The following is a 23,264-nucleotide window of genomic DNA, read 5'->3' as shown; positions in this document are numbered from 1 at the left end:
TTAGATAAGTAATTAGAGAAAACAAATTTAAAGTTTATTTTTTGACAAGTTTGTGTGAATTGAACTTTCAACACAACGTTGCTTCAACATTTTGGCAATAATGAGTTATAAAACTCCGTGTTGGGCCTATAATATATTCATTCGAAGGGAAATGAAAGATCTAACCAAATTTATTTCATAAATTAGCCTAAAAAACTTTAGGAATGTGACCAAAACTAGTTTAGAAGTTCGACACAATAATCTACGAAAATTCTGTTTTATTTAATTAATGACACTTTTGTATTTTCTCCATATGTGATTTTTGTCCTATAAATAGATATTATTAGTTTAATGCCTAGACATAGTCGCTCTTAGTATTTCACTTTTGTGTTTTTATTTTATGGGTTGTTAATCTCTTTCTTTTCTAGACAAAGGAACTTTGAAGTTTGATTAAGTAGTTTGTGAGATCTAATTGTTCTTTATCTTTTCTTTGTTCTTTGGCATTTGCATGTCTTTTGATTTATTTAAAAATATCCAGGTCTATTGAATATAGGTCCATATTCAATTGCTTATAATATTTTATAATTGTTAAATTCATAATTGTTTAATTTGTTGTAATAATTGTGATGAATAGCATAATAGGATATGACAGAGATATGCATTCTATAATGTGTGGGCATGCAATCTAACTTAAATAAGTTTATTTCTTCTTGTTTTAATTTTAATTTTAATTTTTTTGTTTATTTTATACATCGATCTTCTCGTATAGGTGAACTCCAGTATGCTCCAAAGATTAAATGAATAACCCAATAATTGAGGAAGGAAGGTAAAATTCAAAATAACCACTTATTTTCATCCATCGAGCATGATTTGGGAAACAAATTGTTAAAATTGTCTACCCATGTAGAAAAGAGGAAACTTTGGTCACTTCATCTAACGAATTAAAAGGTAAAGAAACTATGGCCTATTGAGAACCAACTATAAGAGAGTTAGTTGTGTTGAATATAAATCAACAACCATTTGGTATCAAGTATCTTGAATTAGAGGTATCTTTAAATTCTGCATTAATTCATTTATTGATGTAACACCCTTTACCTGACCGGATAGTTGGGTTCGAGTTTCAGGCTGCTACAGTTGTTTCGGAGCAATATGAACAATTAACATTCAAATTAAACAAAAAATTATACAATCACCGTCAATTCAGTTCATAATAACCAAATACTACCTTTCTTGATTCTTATACGAGCTTATGTATGCTTTAGAATTAACCCGAAATTGAACAAGGACTAATTTGCAACATTTTAAAACTTTTAGATCAAGCATATCATAAATAAATCCTTTACATATTCAATCATGTCAAAAACACTTAGATATTATGATATGCAATTAAATTTGAATCTTAATTGAGATTACAAAATCTCTTTTGGTGACATAGGCTCAAATTATGACCAAATTGCAAAGTTTGGAAAGTACAGGGCCAACATAGTGATGAGGCTCTCTCCACGTCATGATGTTGCCAAACAATATGTCACGACGTCAAGACGTCACAAACTATTGGACGACATGAGGGAAGATCGACGTCAGGTAGAGGAACCTATTTTTGGTACAAAATGGACCTTTTCGGTATCTATTTCAAGCTAACCATTACAAAACTCATTTGGTGCATAGATACACCTTAAACCCGCAGAAAACTAATCTAAAACATATACCAAGGCATTTAACTAACCATCCCTAACATTAACTGAACCAAATGGCCACATTTGACACTAAACTTAACCATTTCAGCTATTCATACATAATCTATACTAATATGCTTTTGAACCATTCAACATCAACATCACACCAATCATTCATATAACCCTTTCCAATTTAACCAATCCAACCTCTTCGCTAATAGACATCAAAACATATCAATACATGCAACACTCCTTACCAGTGTCCGACGCCGGGACAGGATACAGGACATTACCGGACTTAAACATACACATACATGTGAAACTGGGCCATAAAATTTTAACCAATTAAAAAACATTCAAACACATGCAACTCGTCCCTTACATGAGCCTACGAGGCCCAAAACATACATCGGGGTGGTTCGGGACTAAACCGAGAACTTACGAACTTTTACAACACTTAGAAAATTTTCTAGTTTTGGAAAGTCACACGCCCCTATGGGTAGGCCGTGTGGTCTCACACGCCCGTGTCCTCAACCCTTGTAACTCTCTATTTATGACGTTAGCAATATCTTAAGGTCACACGGCCAAGACACACGGCTGAGACACATGGCTTGTCTTCCAAACGGCCGTGTATCTATCCATGTGGCCAACAATTAGGCTATTTTCCAAGCCTTGGTCAACCTTAATCCCTTACGCACTTATACAACATCAAAGGCATTTATCATGACATCCAATTAGAGATTAAACATCCTCAATTAAGTTACAAACATAGCATTTTCATGTCATCATACTTGAGTTTCTCATACTCATTTTATATCAAGTCTAGACATACCAAATCATATTCATTTGCCCTTGTCATCTTCACTACCACTTATACCCTTATATCATGGTTGTCTTCATGCTGATATTCTCAACTTAGTCATCTAGCATTCATAGTCATGTCTAATTCATATCCTTAATGTCACATATCACACACTCACATTAACATGTTTCCATAAGGCATTCCACACTAATTTCATTCTTCATTAACATCATTAACTTACTCTAAATTTACACTTTTATACTAAGAATATGGTCACATATATTGATCAAATTTCATCCATCAAATATGCATACCATATCATACATTCATCGATAGCAAGCTATCACAACATGTACATCATCAAGATATTAGATCAGTCATGCAAAATCAATTAGGTTTACAACCCAATGATCAAATATAAGCCATATCCCATGGCTCTATACAAATGAATCATTATAAGCCAACTCAATTGGCCAAATCATGAAAAACATATCATAAAGTACTAAGTATCTATACATGTCACTCACTTCAGAACACTTAAGGTTTATTAGTACCAACTTGATAATTTGATAGTGTGATGCTGCCTCCAATGATCTCCAACCCCGAGCTAACTTGACAACACTAAAGAAATGGAAAGGAGGGGGTAAGCTTTATAGCTTAGTAAGTCCGTATGAAAATAATAATAAGCAATTTATTAACGTGCTTTTTCCAAATTCTTACAACATATTCACATGGTAACACAATCGAAGTTGCACATAATTCTACTATTTGCTCATATTCCAGTCAAGCTGTCTACTCGAGTCATAATCACTAAATTATTAATATCTTGAGCTACGGAACTCCAAATTAAGATCCGCTAATTTTACCTGAAACTAGACTCACATATCTTCTTAACATAAAATTTTCAGAATTTGTTTTCTAGACAATAAGTACAGTTTATACTTTAAAGTCTCCCCTATACTATTGTTTAACAGTTTCAACCCTTGTTCACTAAAAATTAATTATCTCATTGTATGGGATTCAGATGATGTTTCTGTTTGTTTCTCTTGAAAATAGATTCATTAAGAACTTATTCATATCAGTTCTAACCCATAATTATTATTGTACAATTTTTAGTGATTTTTCAAAGTTAAGACAGGGGAACAAAAAATCACTTTGACCCTGTCTCACAAAAATTCAAATATCTCATAATATGAAATCCTTTTGCTTACACCATTTTATATATGTGAAACTAGACTCAATAAGATTTAATTTCATATCTTATTTAGTCTCTAGTTCAATTTCTACAATTTTTAGTGGATTTTCAAAGTCGGGCTACTGCTACTGTCCAACACTGTTTTAGTGCAATATAACGATAACTATCATGAGTTCATTTTCAACTAATCACGAACTCACCATCTCATGAATTCCATGTTCAATTAAACAATGTAAGTTAGCATGATATTGCAACAAAATTCATAATCATAATTCATACATCTTAGCCCACCGAGGTCTTGACATTTCAAAATCCAATAACCATGAGCTTAGAGATTCAAGTACATACCTGTACCACATATTCTTACTCATATTACTCCTCTTCTTAACCAAAATCATGAATGGTCCGTTGAACCGCCCTGAATACTGGAGGACATTTGGAATTATCATACACCAAATAAAGTACCAAAGCCATGTCCCAGACATGGTCTTACATGGATCCACATATCGACGCCATATCCCAAATATGGTCTTATACGAAGTCTCATATTGGTGCCGATGCCATGTTCCAGACATGGTCTTACACTAGTACACATATCATCCCCGATGCCATGTCCCAGACATGGTCTTACACTAGCATACATATCAAAGTTGATGCCTTGTCCTAGACATGGTCTTTACACTGGCACACATATCAAAGCTGATGCCATGTCCCAGACATGGTCTTACACGGGATCTCATTAACCATGGTGTCATGATATCTGAATCCTAAGTATTCCTCAGGGTTACCCGGGGTTTCTTCGAATACACATCTCATCGAAACTTGTGTCTAGTACCGAATCACATATCTCATGATGGTAATTAAGCTCATAATTTCACATAATGATAATAATCATGATAATTGCTTTTTAACACAAAATCACAATTCATCACATTATCATCACACATCATAGACATATTGTAGATCACTTCTTATGCGTAGCATACAATAACCTTTAACTCAACAATTTCGAATCAACTTACCAATTTAGATTCAGTCACAGTCAACGATAACATTATCGTAGGTACATACTTGTCAAATTCTCGTCGTATGCATCCGTATGACAACTCATTCAATTTATGAGACAATAATATAATTTACAATTCAAGCATCACATTGCATTATTATTATTATCACATGAACTTACCTCGAATTCCAACATGGCTAATTATTCCATTTTAGTGCATAATCTCATACCTTCCTAATTTAAGCCTGAATCTCGTTTTCCTTGATCTATAATATCATATTTAGCTTGACAATTAGTCACATTATTCATCATGACCAAAAATTATATTATGAAAAAATTATGTCTTTGCCCCTAAATTTTTTCATATTTACACTTTTACCCCTAGGCTCGTAAAATTATTTTTATTCAATTTCTTTGCACTTTAAGCCTAATCGAATCATTTTCATAACTATAGAAGCCCACGATTTCCACTAAATCACACTTTTATGACATTTTTCTATTTCTTTACAAATGGTCCTTTTGAACATTACGGAAAATCACTTAGTAAAAGTCGTTTATTTAACACCCAACATTCATTTTCTACCATTAGACATCAAAACACATGCATATCACCCATGGTTAAATTTTTAAACATGAATCCTATCTCAAAATAATGGTAAAAGTAGGTAAATCGAGTAACGGGGACTTCAAAAATGTAAAGAACATAAAAAACGGAGCTAGGATGCACTTACTATGGAGCTAATGGAGCTTGGAAGCTTGAACAAAACCCCAGCCATGGCTTCCATGGTAGATTCGGCTGGAACAAGAAGAAGATGGACAATTTGGCTTATTTTGGCTTTTTAATTCTTTTAATTATTAGATTACCAAAATGCCCCTAACTTAAAAAATTCTATTTCACCTATTTCATGCCCATTTTTGTCCAAAAAATTAACCAATGGTCTAATTACCATATAAGGACCTCCAATTTAAAATTTCATAATATTGGACACCTCTAACATGCAGAACTCAGTTTTTGCAGTTTTTACGATTTAGTCCTTTTGACTAAATTGAGTGCCCAAACGTCAAAATTTTCGAACGAAATTTTCTCAAAATTATCCAGTGAATTTGTATACCATAAAAATATAATAAAAATAAATTTTCATATGTCAATTTTGTGGCCCCGAAACCATTGTTCCGACTAGGCCCAAAATTGGGCTGGTACAACTCTACCCCCTTTAGGGATTTTCGTCCCCAAAAATCTTATTGGAAATGAGGTTTGTTTTTCGCATAAGCTCATTGATTCATAACATCATTGGAGAACCTTTACTAATACTGAACTTTTAGTTCCTAACATTTCAATCCTTCGTTCCAAGGTCATGAGCATTTATTTGTTATACAACATATCAACTGAATCTTGACTTATGTCGAAGAACTCATATACACGAAGAATCTAATCCATACCGTCATAACACACATACACATAACATACTTAAATCCTTTCAAATTTGAATGGTGAAACTAGCCAGCTCATCACGGCCTTATATTCTCTATAATTTCATATGGTCCAATAGTTTGCAAATTCGATCTCTCAATTGCCTGTAAATTTTGAGAGCTTCATTTAGCTTTCCCAAGAGGTCACAATATAAACCTCGAATCTCAATCTGATTAATGAAGACTAACATTCAAAGAAACTTGACAACCTCAAAGACACATAATTCCATTTATCTGTCAAGTAAGAATTCTATACATGCCGAAATGATTTGCAATTTTGCTAAACAGAGGACAACAATTCACATAGCATTTCTCTTTTTCAGAGACAGGGATAATCCAACTATGAAATATATAATAGCTCATTCCCATTTCATTCTAGTATCAATACTATACTCCCTTAGTTCACGAATTACTAACACATTTCCCAGCTACACAGACTTACAATAAAACTTCAATTTTCAATCTTGAACCTAGCTAAGACCGAACCGTCAATAGACAAGATCAACCGTATAACCATCATTCTCAATGGAATCGAGGATTTTCAACCCCCATACTAGTAACTGCATTTTTTTGTTCTCAAAGATCAAACAATAACTAACTCATCATCTTTCAATGGTTCAAATTATCTATGCTATCTTAGATTCGAATGTTTCCATAACATCAGATACTTTTAGCTATTATGTTGCTTTCTAGCCTTGAAACACATCCCAATTTATTCAATATCGTATCTCGGAAAATCAAGAACACTATGCCCTAGGTAGGCTGTTTCAAATCTAATATTTCGATTAACAATACTTCCAACCATTTTGAACCTTACTAGCATGTAACAGACCATCCAAAGTTTCTTGAGGTAATAAATTTATCAATTAGTACGACTTTGACTCGTAATAATGTCTTTTAAAACATACATTCTTCATTCTGAATACCCATCTTTTACTCATAAAGAAATGAAATCCTGTTACGAGACATGGGAATAGACTCGGATATAAATATCTCATTTAGTTTTTCAAACAAATAACCCATACGGTTTGAAAAACAGAGTCGACCTTAATTATCAATCAATAGTAATTCAAGTATTCCCCTTATACTAATGATAGAACAAAACAATCTTATAATTCTTTCACAACAGAAGTCAAAATTCTTTATAAACTATTTCAGCTCAAAAAAACATAAAGCTTCTTTCTAATACAATAGAAATCAAGATTACCGGTAAAAATGAAAACTAATATACAATATGAACTCGAACTTTCGCAATCTATACTTTTGCCAATTTCAACCCATTTTATAAAGACTAGAAAACCTCATATCAGTATCACCGTGTTCCCATGATCAGACTAGAGATATAGCCAAATAGACCTATTTAGTTCCGACCCATGGATATCCCATGCAAACAAATCACGTTTTATACATTTTAACATTAGGAATAACAATAAAACCAAGACATTGGCACTCAAGATATGTAGACATACAGAATTTCTAAGAACACAGTCCAAATGAAATAATAAAGATCTTTATGATCCTCTCAAAGAAAAGAAATCTAGAAGAAAATACCATTCAGACTTGTTGAAACCAAATGCTACAAGGACAATGCATTTTCCATATATATACCGAATAGAGCAACAATCATTAGAATTAGAATCATAGCATCATATGCATTTTCTCATCGATTTGTGGTCCCGAAACCACTGTTTCGATTTGACCTAAAAATAGGTTATTACAACTCTTTCCCTGTAACACCCCGTACCTGAGACCGTTGCCGGAGTCGAACACGAGGTGCTAACAGACTTAATTCATTTATTTGCACAGTCTATTTTAAAATTTCCAGACAAGCTGGCTAACTGCATCACTGTCACCTTAAAAATCATATCTCGAGTTCCAAAACTCGAAAACCAGTTCCGTAAATTTTTCCTGAAACTAGACTCATATGTCCATCTAAAATTTTTTTCTAGAATTTTTGGTCGAGCCAATTAGTACAGTTTATTAGTTAAATTCTCCCCTGTTTCAGGGTTCGACTACTCTGAACCTTCATGCATTACGACTTAGATATCCCCCTGTACAGGGCTTCAATGCTTATGTCGTTTGTTTCTAAAGAAACTCGACTCAAAAAGGAATCTGTACTTATAGGGCATGACTTCTAATTATCTCTGGTTAATTTATAGTGAATTTCCAAAGTCGGAACACGGGATCCAGAAATTGCTCGAGCCCTATTTCACGAAAACTTAAACATCTCATAAAATACGGCTCATATGATCATTTCGTTACTTTCATATGAAAATAGATTCATCAAGGTTCGATTACATAATTTATTCACTATTTAATTCCATTCCTACTATTTTTAGTGATTTTTCAAATCCATATCACTACTGCTGTCAGCATCTATTTTTAAGGTAAACTTTACCTATTTCATGGTTTTCCATGGATCAACTAAAATTTTGTCATACATAGCACCAAAATGATCGTGATTAACCATTCCAATGGCTAATCGTTACCAACATTTCCATAACACTCCATGAACAACATACAAAATGATTATAACGCTATGCTCAAAATATATATAAGACATTTTCACATGGCTATCCAAATATATACATTACCGAAAGGTACATGACCAACAACAAAAGGGTAGTCCTATACATGCCATTTTCAGAGTTCAAATAAAAGAGTACCAAAAGGGCTTTGATAGTGTGGATGAGTTTGACTTTGACACTCCCGAATCCGATAGCTGACGAACCAAAATCTATAAAACAAAGAATCAAAGAAACGGAATAAGTATTTAATGCTTAGTAAGTTTTGAGTAATGAAATCATGCACAACTGAAGTATAGCATTCATATGACTAAACGAATAATTTCATATACACATATTCTCACAATCATACCTATTTCACATTTCCAACCCTTCTATTCATACATAAGGAATCAACTTGACTAAAGGCCGGAAGCTTGTTAATCGATTGAGCGAATACTATTTAAAAGGAATCAATTATTCCAATGCATATACAAAACATACCTCATCGTTGGGGTTTTACGAGCGTATTAATTGAAATTATTACAGCAAGATTGCTCATTCCCAAACCAAGTACCTTCGGGATTTAGCCGGATATAGCTACTCGCTCAAATGCCTTCGGGACTTAGCCCGGTTATAGTAACTCGCACAAATGCCTTCGGGACTTAGCCCGGATATAGTAACTCGCACAAATACCTTCGGGACTTAGCCCGGATATAGTAACTCGCACAAATGCCTTCGGGGCTTAGCCCGAAATTAGTCACTAGCACAAATTCCTTCGGGACTTAGCCCGGTTATCATCCGAATATTCATGCACATATCAATAAATCATGACACATCTATATTTCATTTTCATAACTAGAATTCAAACACAAGTCACTTATCAAGCATTATCATTTTCGGGTCAATAGCTACATACAAAGAGCATGATTTTGATTTGCTTATAACATGATCTCCATACACATTTGGCTACCCGTCATAAGTATAAACTAATCACCTCAATATATAATTCAAGTAGAATCATTATATCTCCGTTTATTTGTTATGCTATATGTCATGACTTAATCAAATCATAAACTAAGTTCCATTACTAGAAAACTTACCTCGGATGTTGTCGAACGACTTCAACGGCTATTCAATTATTTTTTCCTTCCCTTTATCGGATTTAGTTCCCCTTTGCTCTTGAGCTTAATTTAACAAATAAATCGATTTAATCATCTTGAACATCAAGAGAAATTCAAGGTACTTAGTCCATATATATATTAGACATTAGAGTCATATTTATGAAATCATGAACCAAATTCAACATATTGGCTAATATTCTCCTTTAGCCGATTATCTAAGTCAAGATAGAATCATCATTCTGCTTGCCTATAACCGAATACATGCAACACCAATCTATCTATTCATTCATGTGTGCATCTTATTTAAGCATGTATATCTACAATCGAATTCATCATATAAATATCTATGAATTCACTCAAACAATCTCAATACAACACATGGTGCTCAAACCATTATTCAAATTCAAAACTCGGCTAGTACACATATATACACTAGCAATCAAATACTAACATTTGCACTTCACCTTAATAGCTAGCTTAGCAAACCTTAATTTAACATATAATTGTTCATAACACAATTAAAGCATCCTCTCCATTCCATCAATTTAAAACACATACATTGCTCAATAATATCCAAAATCATATTCGGCCTTAGTACACACTTGTTAGCCGATTTTTCTCCATTTAGTAACTAATGCACATATGTGCTCATTTGCTAGACTCTAATTCAACTAACTACCATTTATCTCTTCCATTTACTACCATGGCCGAATGTTATAACCCAAGCCACACATATTGTTCCTCAAGGCCCTTCAATGACCACATTCAGTACCCCTTAAGAACAACCCAATTTCAACCTTCAAGAAGGAAGAAAAAATATATGTACTAAGAGCTTCAAACTACTTGGCCGAATATCAAACCTCCAATCAATCAAAATTTAATCCATGGAATGAATAGAACTTGAACTAACCACCTTCTTTATACATAATTTTCCAAGAATTTCAAGGTACTTACCTCTTCATAATCCTCATCCAAGCCGAACATGAAGCAAGAGAACTCCTTTCTTCTTCCTTTCTCCTTAGAATTTTCGGCCAAAGATGTTAAAGGATGAACACTTTTTTTTTCTTTTCTTTGTTTTCATCACTCTTCATCTCTTTATTTTATTACTAACCCTTTTATTTTATTATTTCTAACATAAAACATTAACACAACATGTTTATAATATGTTATGACCCATAGCATGGCCGGCCACTAGCTCAAATTTTGGGTAATTTGACATGCAAACCCATCATTTTTATAACATGCATTAATAGGCCACTTTACATTTGCCTAGCACATTTCTAAATTTTCTCACATAAGTCCTATTTACTAAAATTCACTTACAATTAACAAAATTCAAATATGAAATTTTCACACATGCATATATACATATAATAAGCATCAAATATGACGGTTAATTATTTTTATGACTCGGTTTTATGGTCCCGAAACCACTTCCCGACTAGGGTTACATTAGGGCTGTCACATTCCCCTTTAAGGATTTTTGTCCCCGAAAATTTTACTGGTAAATAGGTTAGGGTACTGTTTTTGCATAGCTTCTTCGGGTTCCCACGTAGCTGCCTCGATCCCATGTTTATGCCAAAGAACCTTCACTAGAGCTTTGCGTTTATTTCTTAACTCTTTTTTCTGACGAGCCAGAATTCTAATCGGTTCTTCGTTATACAAAAAATCTGGTTGAATTTCAACATCTATCAGAGAGATTACATGTGACGGATCAGACCTGTAACGAGGTAACATAGAAACATGAAAAACATTATGTATCTTTTCAAGTTCTGATGGAAAAACAAGTCGAAATGCTACAGTTCCTATTCTTTCAAAAATCTCATACGGCCCGATAAATCGAGGACTTAACTTTCCTTTATGGCCGAATCGAAGAACCTTTTTCCACGGTGACACTTTTAGAAACACTTTGTCTCTGACTTGAAATTCAATCTCTTTACGTTTTAAATCTGCATAGGATTTTTGTCGATCTAAAGCTACTTTTAAACTATCACGAATCGTTTTCACTTTTTCTTCAGTTTCTTTGATCAATTCAACCCCCTGAATCTTTTTCTCACTCAATTCAGTCCAGTATAACAGAGTTCGACATTTGCGGCCCTACAAAGCTTCGTACGGTGCCATCTTTATACTCGTTTGAAAACTATTGTTATACACAAATTCAATTAACGGTAAGTATTTTTCCCAACTACTTTCAAACTCTAGAACACAACATCTCAACATGTCTTCGAGAACCTGAATAACTCTTTCAGTCTGACCATCAGTCTGAGGATGAAAAGCAGTACTAAAATTCAACTTTATTCCCAGAGCCTCTTACAATTTCTTCCAGAATCGCAATGTAAATCTCGGATCTCTATCAGAAATAATAGATAATGGCACCCCGTGTAACCGAACAATCTCAGAAATATACAATTCTGCCAATTTATCAATTGAGTAATTTGTATGTACCGGTATGAAATGAGCAGACTTTGTTAGTCGATCAACAACAACCCAAATAGTATCTTTCTTTTTCGGAGTTAGAGGCAGTCCCGATACGAAGTCCATTGAAACTCTATTCCATTTCCATTCAGGAATTAGTACAGGCTACAGTAAACCAGATGGTACCCGATATTTAGCTTTTACTTGTTGACAATTCAGACATTTCAATAGAAACTCTGTAATATCTCGTTTTATACCCGACCACCAGTACAGCTGTTTCAGATCGTTATACATCTTGGTACTACTTGGATGAACAGAAAAACAACTACTGTATACTTCATGTAGGATTTTCTGAATAAGCTCTAAATTTTTCCGTACACAAATTCTGTTTCGAAACATTAAACAGTCATCAGTTCCAATATGAAATTTTAAATCAGAATTAGACTCACATTGAATTCGTTTAGCTTGTAAATCACTGTCATTATTCTAGGCTTCATCAATTTGTTGAAGAAACATTGGTTTAGCTTTTAATTAAGATAAAATAGACCCATCATCACAAATCATCATCTGGGTACTCATTGCTCGTAACGCTAACAAAGATTTTCGACTCAAGGCATCAGCAACTACATTAGCTTTTCCCAGGTGATAATCAATCACAAAGTCATAATATTTCAATAACTCGAGCCATCTTCACTGTCGCAAATTCAAATCCTTTTGTGATATCAGATATTTCAAGCTTTTGTGATACATATAAATGTGGCATTTTTCACTGTATAAGTAGCCAAATCTTTAATGCAAAAACAATTACAGCCAACTCTAAATTATGTGTCGAATAGTTCTTTTCATGTGGTTTCAACTGTCGGGAAGCATAAGCTATAAATTTTCCATCTTGCATCAAAACACAACCCAATCCATTTAGCAATTCATCACTATAGGTTACGAACTCTTTACCCAATTTAGGTTGAACCAAAACTGGTGCCTTTGTTAACAATGCTTTCAACTTTCAAAACTCTGCTGACACTTTTCTGACCATTTGAACTTTACATCTTTTTGTAACAGTCGTGTCATTGGTGTCGCATTCATTGAGAATTCTTTCACAAATCTTTGGTAATAACCCGCTAAGCCCAAAAAGCTACGGACTTCAGATACATTTCTTGGAGGTTTCCAATCAACAATAGCAGAAATCTTGCTTGGATCAACTCTAATATTGTCGGTTGAAATAATATGTTCCAAAAATCCAACCTCTCTGAGCCAAAACTCACATTTGCTGAACTTTGCAAATAACTGTTTTTCACGTAGAGTTTGTAACACAATTCTCAAATGTTCGGTATGCTTAGATTCATCTCGTGCATAGATCAGAATATCATCATTGAATACAACAACAAATCTGTCTAAATACAGTCTGAATATTCGATACATCAAGTCCATAAAAATGGCAGGAGCATTGTTAAACCGAAAGGCATAACAAGGAATTCATAATGTCCATACCTTGTTCTAAAAGCGGTTTTCGGCACATCCGACTCTTTGACTCACAACTAATAATAACCTGATCTGAGATCAATCTTTGAAAATACTGAAGCTCATTTCAACTGATCAAATAAGTCATCAATTTATAGTAAAGGGTACTTTTTCTTTATAGTCACTCTATTCAACTATTTATAGTCGATACACATGTGCATCGTGCCATTTATCTTTTTCACAAACAATACTGGTGCATCCCAGAGAGAATAACTCGGTTGAACAAAACCTCTATCTGTCAATTCTTGTAACTGAGCTTTCAACTCTTTTAATTCTGTTGGATCCATTCTATACGGAGTTATCGATATCGAAGTTGTTCCTGATACTAATTCAATACCAAATTCAACCTTTCTAATCGGCGGTAAACCTGGTAATTCTTCTAGAAATACATCCGAAAACTCACAAACAATAGGTACAGATTCAATCTTTGATTCTAGCACTTTCTTATCCAATATGTATGCAATAGATGCATCATAGCCCTTTCTCAAATATTTCTGAGCTAACATAGACGATATAACAGTAAGTGATTCACTCGAATCATTAGATTCAATCCGAAGAATTTCACCATTTTGACATTTCAATTCGATAGTCTTCTGTCTACAATTCACAACTGCATCGTGCATAGTCAACCAGTCCATACCCAGAATCACATCAAAGTCATCAAAAGGTAGAAGTATCAAATCAGCTCGAAAACAGTCCTGGATTATCAGAGGACAATTCTTACAAATTTTATCAACTAAAACAAACTTGCCTAAAGGGTTCGATACTTTGATTACAAACTCTATAAACTTGACATGTTAACTCTTTTTAAAGACTAAATTCATACAAATATATGAATGGGTTGATCCAGTATCTATCAACGCAACTATATCAGTATCAAAAAGAGAAAAAAATACCAGTAATAACATCTGGTGATGATGCCTGCTCTCGTGCACGTATAACATAAGGCCTAGCAGGTACTCGTGCCTTAGATCTCATAGTTGAATCTCTCATAGCACCTTGATTACCACTCATATTTTCGGTGTTTCGGGGCGGTCTCCCTTTAGTAATCATGTTACTTATTTTCACTGGTTGTTCTCTTTCAGCTGCGAACTTTTTTGGACAATCACGGATAAAATGATCAAAAGATCCACATTTAAAGCAAGCTCCACTCACTAATCTGCATTCACTGTAATGTTGCTTATTACAATGTTTACATTTAGATCTAGTGTTTCTAACACTTCCCGCACTGGCCACAGATGTCGCCTGAGGTTTTGAATTTGATTGTCTCGTATTTCTATCTCTAATAGAAATTCCCGCAGAGGCTATAGAATGAGGATGATATTCTCTAAATTTTTTTAATGCTGGCTGATGTGATTTGCCCATAAATCTTTTTCTAGACTCTCTAACCTCAGAATCGGCTTTTCTTTTCTTTTGCAAAGCTCTTTGGCTTTACAAGCTCGATCAAACAGAGCCATAAACTCTTCAGCTCCAAAATTCCAACTAACACTCTGATTTCTTCATTCGATCCATCCTCAAATATTTTACACATTATAGCTTCAGAAGAAATGCATTCACGAGCATATTTGCTCAATCGTGCAAATTCTCTTTCATATTCAGTAATTGACATACGTCCCTACTTCAATTTAAGAAATTCTTTTCTCTTTTGATCAATAAACCTTTGACTGATGTATTTTTGTAAATTCAACTTGAAAGAAATCCCAAGTGACTCGTTCTGGCAGAACTACAGATATCAAGGTATTCCACTACTGATAAGTAGTATCTCTCAATAGTGATACAACACACTTCATACATTCTTCGGGTGGGAAAGACAATTCATCGAATTCTTGAATTGTATTCTCAAGCCAAAATTCGGCTCTCTCTAGGTCATCATTAGCAGTAGATCTAAATTCCTCAGCTCCATGTTTTCGTATTCTATCAAGTGGTTTATTTAATCGTAGGGTATCAATACCTTGAGGAACTATAGGAATCGGTTGGGGAACAGGTAAGGGTGGAGGTTATGGAATAGCCGGGTTTGTATGTATGTATTGTGTAAACCACTCATTTAATATCTGAAAAAAAGGCTTCTTTAGCCTTACCCCCGTGACTACTCGTCACAGGTCTAGATTCAAAAGGCGCTGTCCCTTGAGCGGGAGTTGGCACATTACTTTCTACGTCATCCGCTACAGCTCGTTCGGGATCCATTACTATATAAAAACACATTTGAAAACATCAAGAGTCATCACACTATCACATTTTTAAATATGGCGTGTATAGCTAGACTCACATACACTACGTTAGTCCTAGAATTGACTAAACCGTAGCTCTGATACTAACAAATGTAACACCCCTAACTCGTAACCATCGCTGGAATAGGTTAAGAGGCATTACCAGACTTGTAACTCAATTCAGAACAATTATTTATCCAGAAACATCATAATTCAGTCAATATCATTCATTCATATCCATTATGTACTTAAAACAAACATATTAAGCTTTAATCACACATTCGGGACTAAATCATAACATATTACAAATTTTAGAAACTTAGAAAATTTCAAACTTTCAAGTGTCACACGCCCGTGTGAACAGGCTGTATGTCTCACACGACTAGTAGACATGCCCGTGTCTTAGACCATGTGAAAACAGGGCATGCATACTAACTTGCACCACACGGCCAGAGACACGTCCGTGAGCCTTGGTTGTGGTCGAAACTGACTTGGGTCACATGGCCGACCACACGCCTGTGCACTAGGCCGTATGTCAATTAAGGGGTATACTAACTTATGTCACACGGTCAATCACACGCTCGTATGTGAATCCATGTGACACACACGGCCAATAGACACGCCCGTGTGTCTAAGCTGTGTCAAACCTGTAAGATATACTGACTTAATTTGTAGGGTACCCCAGGAGACGCACGACTGTTTAACATAATCGTGTGTCGCACACGGCTGAGACACATGCCTGTGTCTCTGCCCGTGTGGATAAAAATAGGCCATTTGCAAAACCATTTTGCCACCCTATAAATACAAGCATTCACAAGCATATTTGACCATATTTCATAACCTAATTGGCAAACATTTCATAACCATTTCATATACAATATGTACCAATTCAACTTGTTATGCAATTACCTTTTTAATACCGTGCAATATCCATTCATCTAACAAATGCATATCACTAACTTACTTGCATATTTTCATTCAAACATTCCCATCCCAAAACTTACCATATTCAAACACACATATATAAAACCAAAACATGATACCAAATAAGCCAAATCACATGTATTAGCTTATACACAAAAACATACCAAAAATCAAGTTATCAAGTATCATAACTAACATCATTTAAACTAGCCTATACATGCCATATTTACATATATTCACAAGATCAAAATACCAATCGGAAATTGGATAGTGTGACATGCAACTCCGTCTTGCCCGAAACGACTGAGCTAACGAACCTCTCTAAGGCATAGAAAACGAAACAGAGTAAGCTTATAGCTTAGTAAGCCCGTATAATTCAGAATTAAACTTACCATTTATACAAAATCAAGAAATAAATAAAAATGCCAACAATTCAATTTAACCATCACCTATTCACAAATAGCCATCACATGTTAGTCATTTAACATAAACATAAACCATCCGTTAGTACAATACTCTGTATTATTCCAAAATTCACATATCATACATAATATTAATATCACTTATAACTCGTAACTTATCCATTTAAACAACATTTAAGCCCGTTGAACCTATTAGAACTTCAAAGGATAGTCGAGTGAGCAATGTCAGTAATCTGTCAATTCATTATCATACATGCTCTTTTGAGTCATGGTCGGTAAGCTTCTCCTGAGCTGATAAATAGTAAGCTTTATTGAGCTAAAAATGGTAAGCTCTATTGAGCTGAACAGTAAGCTCTTTCGAGTTGAATCGGTAAGCTCCAATAAGCTGAAACAATAAGCTCTTACGAGCTGAATCAATAAGTTCAAACGAGCTATGGTGAGTCTGCAACAAATGTAGGAGCTCGACCAATACGGTAATCCCAGTCACTCATATCCAATGAATTCATATAGTTCAAAAGGGGCTCGGTAATGAATACAATATATCATCAAGGTATTCATATTTCAAATATTTTAATTATATATATTCATTTCAACAAATACAAGTATAAAAAAGTTCGGTTTTAATTATACGAACTTACCTCGTATTAACTCGTATAACCGTCGTCTACTTGTCAACCTTTCATCTCCTCCGATCTAATTCCGGTAATTGTTTATCTTGATCTAAATATATTATCAAATTCAATATTTTCAGTAACCATTTAATACAATTCACACATATACTTGGCAAATTACACATTTTCCCCTATACTTTTGACTACTATGCAATTTAGTCTTTTTTACACAAATGGTAAATTTATGCAATTTATCCACAACCCATGCAAAGCCGAATTTCACTTAACCTCATAGCAGCCCATATATTCATTTTATTCACATTTTCAACCCCAACATTTCTATCTTTCACAATTTAATCCCTAATTCCCATTTTTGTCAAAAATTCACTTTATAAAACTTGTATATCTATTAACAACCATCAATAATCTAACAAGAAACTTCAAAATACCCAAGTATTCAACAATGGCATATCTCAAAATCTATAACAGTTCCAAAAACGAAAGTACAGGCTAGCTAGATTAAGATGCAAAGAACTCAAAAACGTAGAAATCATTAAAAACCAAGTCAAAATGGACTTACAATTTGATCCTACAATGGCCGAATGTTTTCAAGCTCTCCCAAACCCTATTTTCTCTTTTAAAATCGGTTGAATGAAGAAGATGACACCAAATTAAGTTTCTGTTTTATTGATTTTAACATTAATTACCTATTTACCAATTTAACCTTTAAAACATTTAATAGTTTCAAAAATACCAAGCCAACAACTTCCACTATGTCATTAAAGGACTAATTACCATGCAAGTACTCCCATATTTCATGTTCATAGCCATATGGTGCTTTTATCAAGTAGAACCCTAATTTTACACTTTACGCGATTTAGTCCTTTTTACCGAATTAAACATTTAAACAGTAAAATTCCTTTACGAAAATTTCACATAATAATTCTATCATACTGTAAACCTTATTAAAATAATAAAATAAATATTTTGACTTCGGATTTGTGGTCCCAAAATCACTATTCTGATTTGACCTAAAAATGAGCTGTTACATTAAGTGTCTTCAGTCAATATCATATAACTCATAAAACCCACTTTTCGTAATCAAAATTGACATTACTGATTTTACGTCCAACTATTTCTCATGTGGTATCTGCAATACAATTTTTAAATGCTAATCATTTTCAATTACGTTCTTTAAATACATCAAAATATATTCAATAAACGTATCAATCGATCTTTCTAGGTTTGGCCCAAAAATTTGGTTCATCAGTCTTCGTTACATCTGGTTCTTTACTTTGAGTTAATAATAATCTAATCAAATTGTCAAATCTCTAAAAAAATAGTAGCTTCTCACAACTGATCAAACAAGTCATCAATTCGAGGTGTCAAATATTATTTTTCATGGTGGCTATTATAAACTTTCTTTAGTCAATACACAATCTCAAAGTTCTTTGTTTGTTTTCAGTAACAACACTAGAGCATTTCAAAGTGATACACTCGGTCAGGCAAATCTTTAGTCTAATAGTTCTTGCAACTAAGCTTTTAATTCTTTCCATTTAGTCAGTGCCATTCTATACGATGCAATAAATATTAGAGCAGTTCTAGGTATATTTTGAATAACAAGTTCAAATTTTCTCTAAGTTGGTAAACCTGAAAATTCTTTAGAAAACATATCAATGACTTTCGCTAATTGTCTGTTTACATTTTGGCTTTGTTCCCAATATTCTAATTTTTAAATTGTGACTAGAAATGTGTCACTACCTTTTTTTATTAGTTTTCATGTTGATATTACTGAAATACTACTGGTTGCAAAAATCAAATCTGCAAACTCAATATTAGTCGATTCACCACTCTGACCTTTTAGTACAATATTCTTTTCTTTTTATAATTGATTATAACATTGTGCAGATTTAACCAATCCATAGTGAGAATAATGTTAAATTCATCAAGCGGTACCAACATCAAATTAAAAAAAATTCATGACCTTAAATTTTCAGTGGACAATTATATTTATCATTAACAAAGACATATTGACCTATCGGGTTCGTTATTCTAATATCAAGTTTAGTTAACTCTATTGAAAAATTTCTTTTAGTTACTAATGTAGTGCAAGAGTATAAATGTGCTAATTTAGGATCAATTAAAATATCAATAGTAATATCAATAGTAATCATCAGGTGAATAAACCATCTCGTCAAATACTTACTATGTATTTTCAAACTAGTATTCAGTGCTAGCTAGATCATCTTCTATCTTTCCTTGAAACTCTCAGGCCTACATTTTCTAGTTTTAGCAATCAAAGGTAGACGTACATTTTCTACACTTTAGGGACAAGGGGGTGCTATAAGAGGCATAATTGGGAGTGAAGGTTGCAGAGTCATATGATTTACTCGCACAAACTTGAAAAACCACTCATTTAGCATTTGAAAGAATACATCACACATTTCACCTTTCAACCTTTGTGGAACAAGCATAGTACTATTAGCTTCTTGATCGAAAATGGGTACATAACTATAAACATTGTCATGTACTAGTACGACACGATTAGATTTGACTGACATTGGATATCTATATGAAAAATAAAGCTAGATCAGATTAAAAAGCATCAAACTATCACAATTTATTATGGCATGTATTTCTAGACTCGATACACGTTATGTTCAGTCCTAGAATTGACCAAATTATAGCTCTAAAACCACTAAATGTAACACCCCTCACTCGACCTGATTGTCGGGTTTGAGCTACGGGATGCTACGAATGTTATCAGAGTAAATATGGATAATTAAAATTAAAATTAAACATAAATCATGCAATCATAGTCAATTTAGTTCATAATCACCAAATACAACCTTACTTGGGTCTTATACAAGCTTATGTATGCTCTAAAATCAACCCAGAATTGAACAATGACTAATTTGTAATATTTTCAAAATTTTAGATCTAGCATATCATAAATAAATCCTTTAAATATTCAATCATGTCATCAACACTCAGATATTATGATATACAATTAAATTTGAGTCTTAATCCAACTTACTAAAGCTCTTTTGTTGAGTTGGGCATGGATTAGGACCAAATTGCAAATTTTGGAAAGTACAGGGATGATGTCGTGACGAGGCTCTCTCCGCGTCATGACATCGACAAATAGTGAGTAACGTCACATTTTCGTATTACTTGACGTCAATGCATCACAAACTATTGGTTGATGTTGCGATGAGGGAAGATTGACAACGAGACGAGGAACCTGTTTGTAGCACCCCAAATTCAGCCTAGGCGTTAAGGCCAAGTCTAAAGAGTTACATTAATGTTGCTAGGAAACCAACTTATATAAACATAATTAATGATTGTTTGATAGGTGATAACAATCATAAACCCAGTCGAAAATCCACAATTTTTAAAAGTCGTAATATGAAGAAATACTTAAATTATTAATAATGCAATAAAAGGGTTGACAAAGTAGATTAACCGAGCTTCTGCCACGCTGACCTAATGAAGACTGTGAGTTACCTGAAATTCAGTCAACAACAAAATGAGTCAAGAACTTAGTGTATAACCAAAATAGGTCCAACTAAAAGCACAATCATAATAATGAATTCTTGAATCTCATATGTCAATCAGATTCGTAGAATATCCAGTACAAATTTAATGAATTAGTTATATATCAGAAAATTTCTAGTTCATATAGTACAGATTAAAAATAGATGCAATTGTTCCTACCTTCATCTGCTACATACCATGTCCGACCATCCCAACACACCGTTAAGTGCATTTAATACACATTTAGCCCTACATACCAAATAGTGTTGGTCTGACATGTCCAATGAGGTGCAAACTAGCTGCCAGATCGAAATGCGATAAAATGCAAAATTCTCATATAATCGTGGCTTAGCCACTGAATCAGAACAGAACACTTCCTTCATTACAAAATTCTCATCCCATACAAATGCAGATTACAAATATCAAGAATGTATACACAGTCATTCAGATTCAATTTACATTGATATACTCAATACCTCAGTCTCAGATCATTAGACAACATTCATATGGTCTAATTTAGATCATAAATACTCTATGAAAGGCCTACATTCATGGTAGACGACGCTTACAACCTCAGACATAAGTTTTAAACCTAACCCACACGCCCATGGGGTTCCTCACGGCCTGACACATGCCCGTGTGGTTTCTAAGTCACAGACAGTGAGTTACACGACTTAGACATATGCCCATATCTCTAGCTCGCATGGTTTCTAAATTAAAAAAGTGAGTCACACAACCTGGGCACACGCCTGTGTCTCTGGCTCGCGTGGTTTCTAAATTAAAAAAGTGAGTCACACGGCTTGGGCACATGCCCGTGTCTCTGGCCTATGTGATCCTTACCATGTAATCAGTGAGTTACATGGCTTGGACACACACGCGTGTCCCATGCCCGTATGGCTCATATTTGGTAGACAGTGTATTACACGCCCTAACACATGGCCTGGCACACACCATTGTGGCTTCAGCAATCATGTTTTTTGGCATCTGAAATTCGTAAAAACTCAAGTTCTCAGTTCGTACCTGATAACATGTTGACGTAGGAACAGCGCAAAAAATCCCGGAACCTAATTTAGGCATCCAACAACCAACTAAACAACTAAAACATCAAAAATCACATACATTAACACTCAACTAATTATGTCAAGAACCTCAACGTGAAACTTCCAACAAACGAATTGTGACAGCCCAAAATTGACCCTAGTCGGGAAGTGGTTTCGGGACCGCTAAACCGAGTCATAAAAATAATTAACCGTCATAATTGATGCTCATTATATGTACATGTGCATGTGTGAAAATTTCGTGTTTGAATTTTGTTAATTGTAAGTGAATTTCATCAAATAGGACTTATGTGAGAAAATTTTAAAATGTGATAGGTCAATGCGTAAGGACCTATTAGTGCATGTGGAAAAAGGGGGACTTGCATGTCAAATTCCCCCCCTAATGAGTAGTGGCCGGCCATGACAAGCATGGTAGACCAAGTGTGATGGGCAAGACATGTCATAGACATGTTGTGTTAGTGCATCATGAGTGGAAACATGTCACAAACATGTTATGTTAGTGAGGTATGTTAGGAAAAATAAAATAAGGAGCATGGGCATAAAATAATGAAAGGGAATATGATGGAAACAAAAAAAAAATGTGTGTGGTTGTCTTCCCCCCCATTGCCGTGAGTTAAAGAAAAGAAAGGAGAAAATTTTGTTCATCCTTTTTCATCTTCATTTGGCCGAAAATTCTAAGGAAGGAGGAAGGAGTTCTTGCTTCATGTTTGATTTGGAAGAGGATTAGGAGGAGGTTTGGCCATACTTATATCTAGATTAAGGTATGTTTGAGGTTGTGCCATGAGATTCATGCATGTTTTTAGTTGCTAGCTTGAG

This window comes from Gossypium hirsutum, chromosome A07 (assembly GCF_007990345.1).
Source record: "Gossypium hirsutum isolate 1008001.06 chromosome A07, Gossypium_hirsutum_v2.1, whole genome shotgun sequence".
Taxonomy (NCBI): Eukaryota; Viridiplantae; Streptophyta; class Magnoliopsida; order Malvales; family Malvaceae; genus Gossypium; species Gossypium hirsutum.
The sequence above is the reverse complement of the archived record's forward strand: the minus strand, read 5'-3'. Positions refer to the sequence as shown.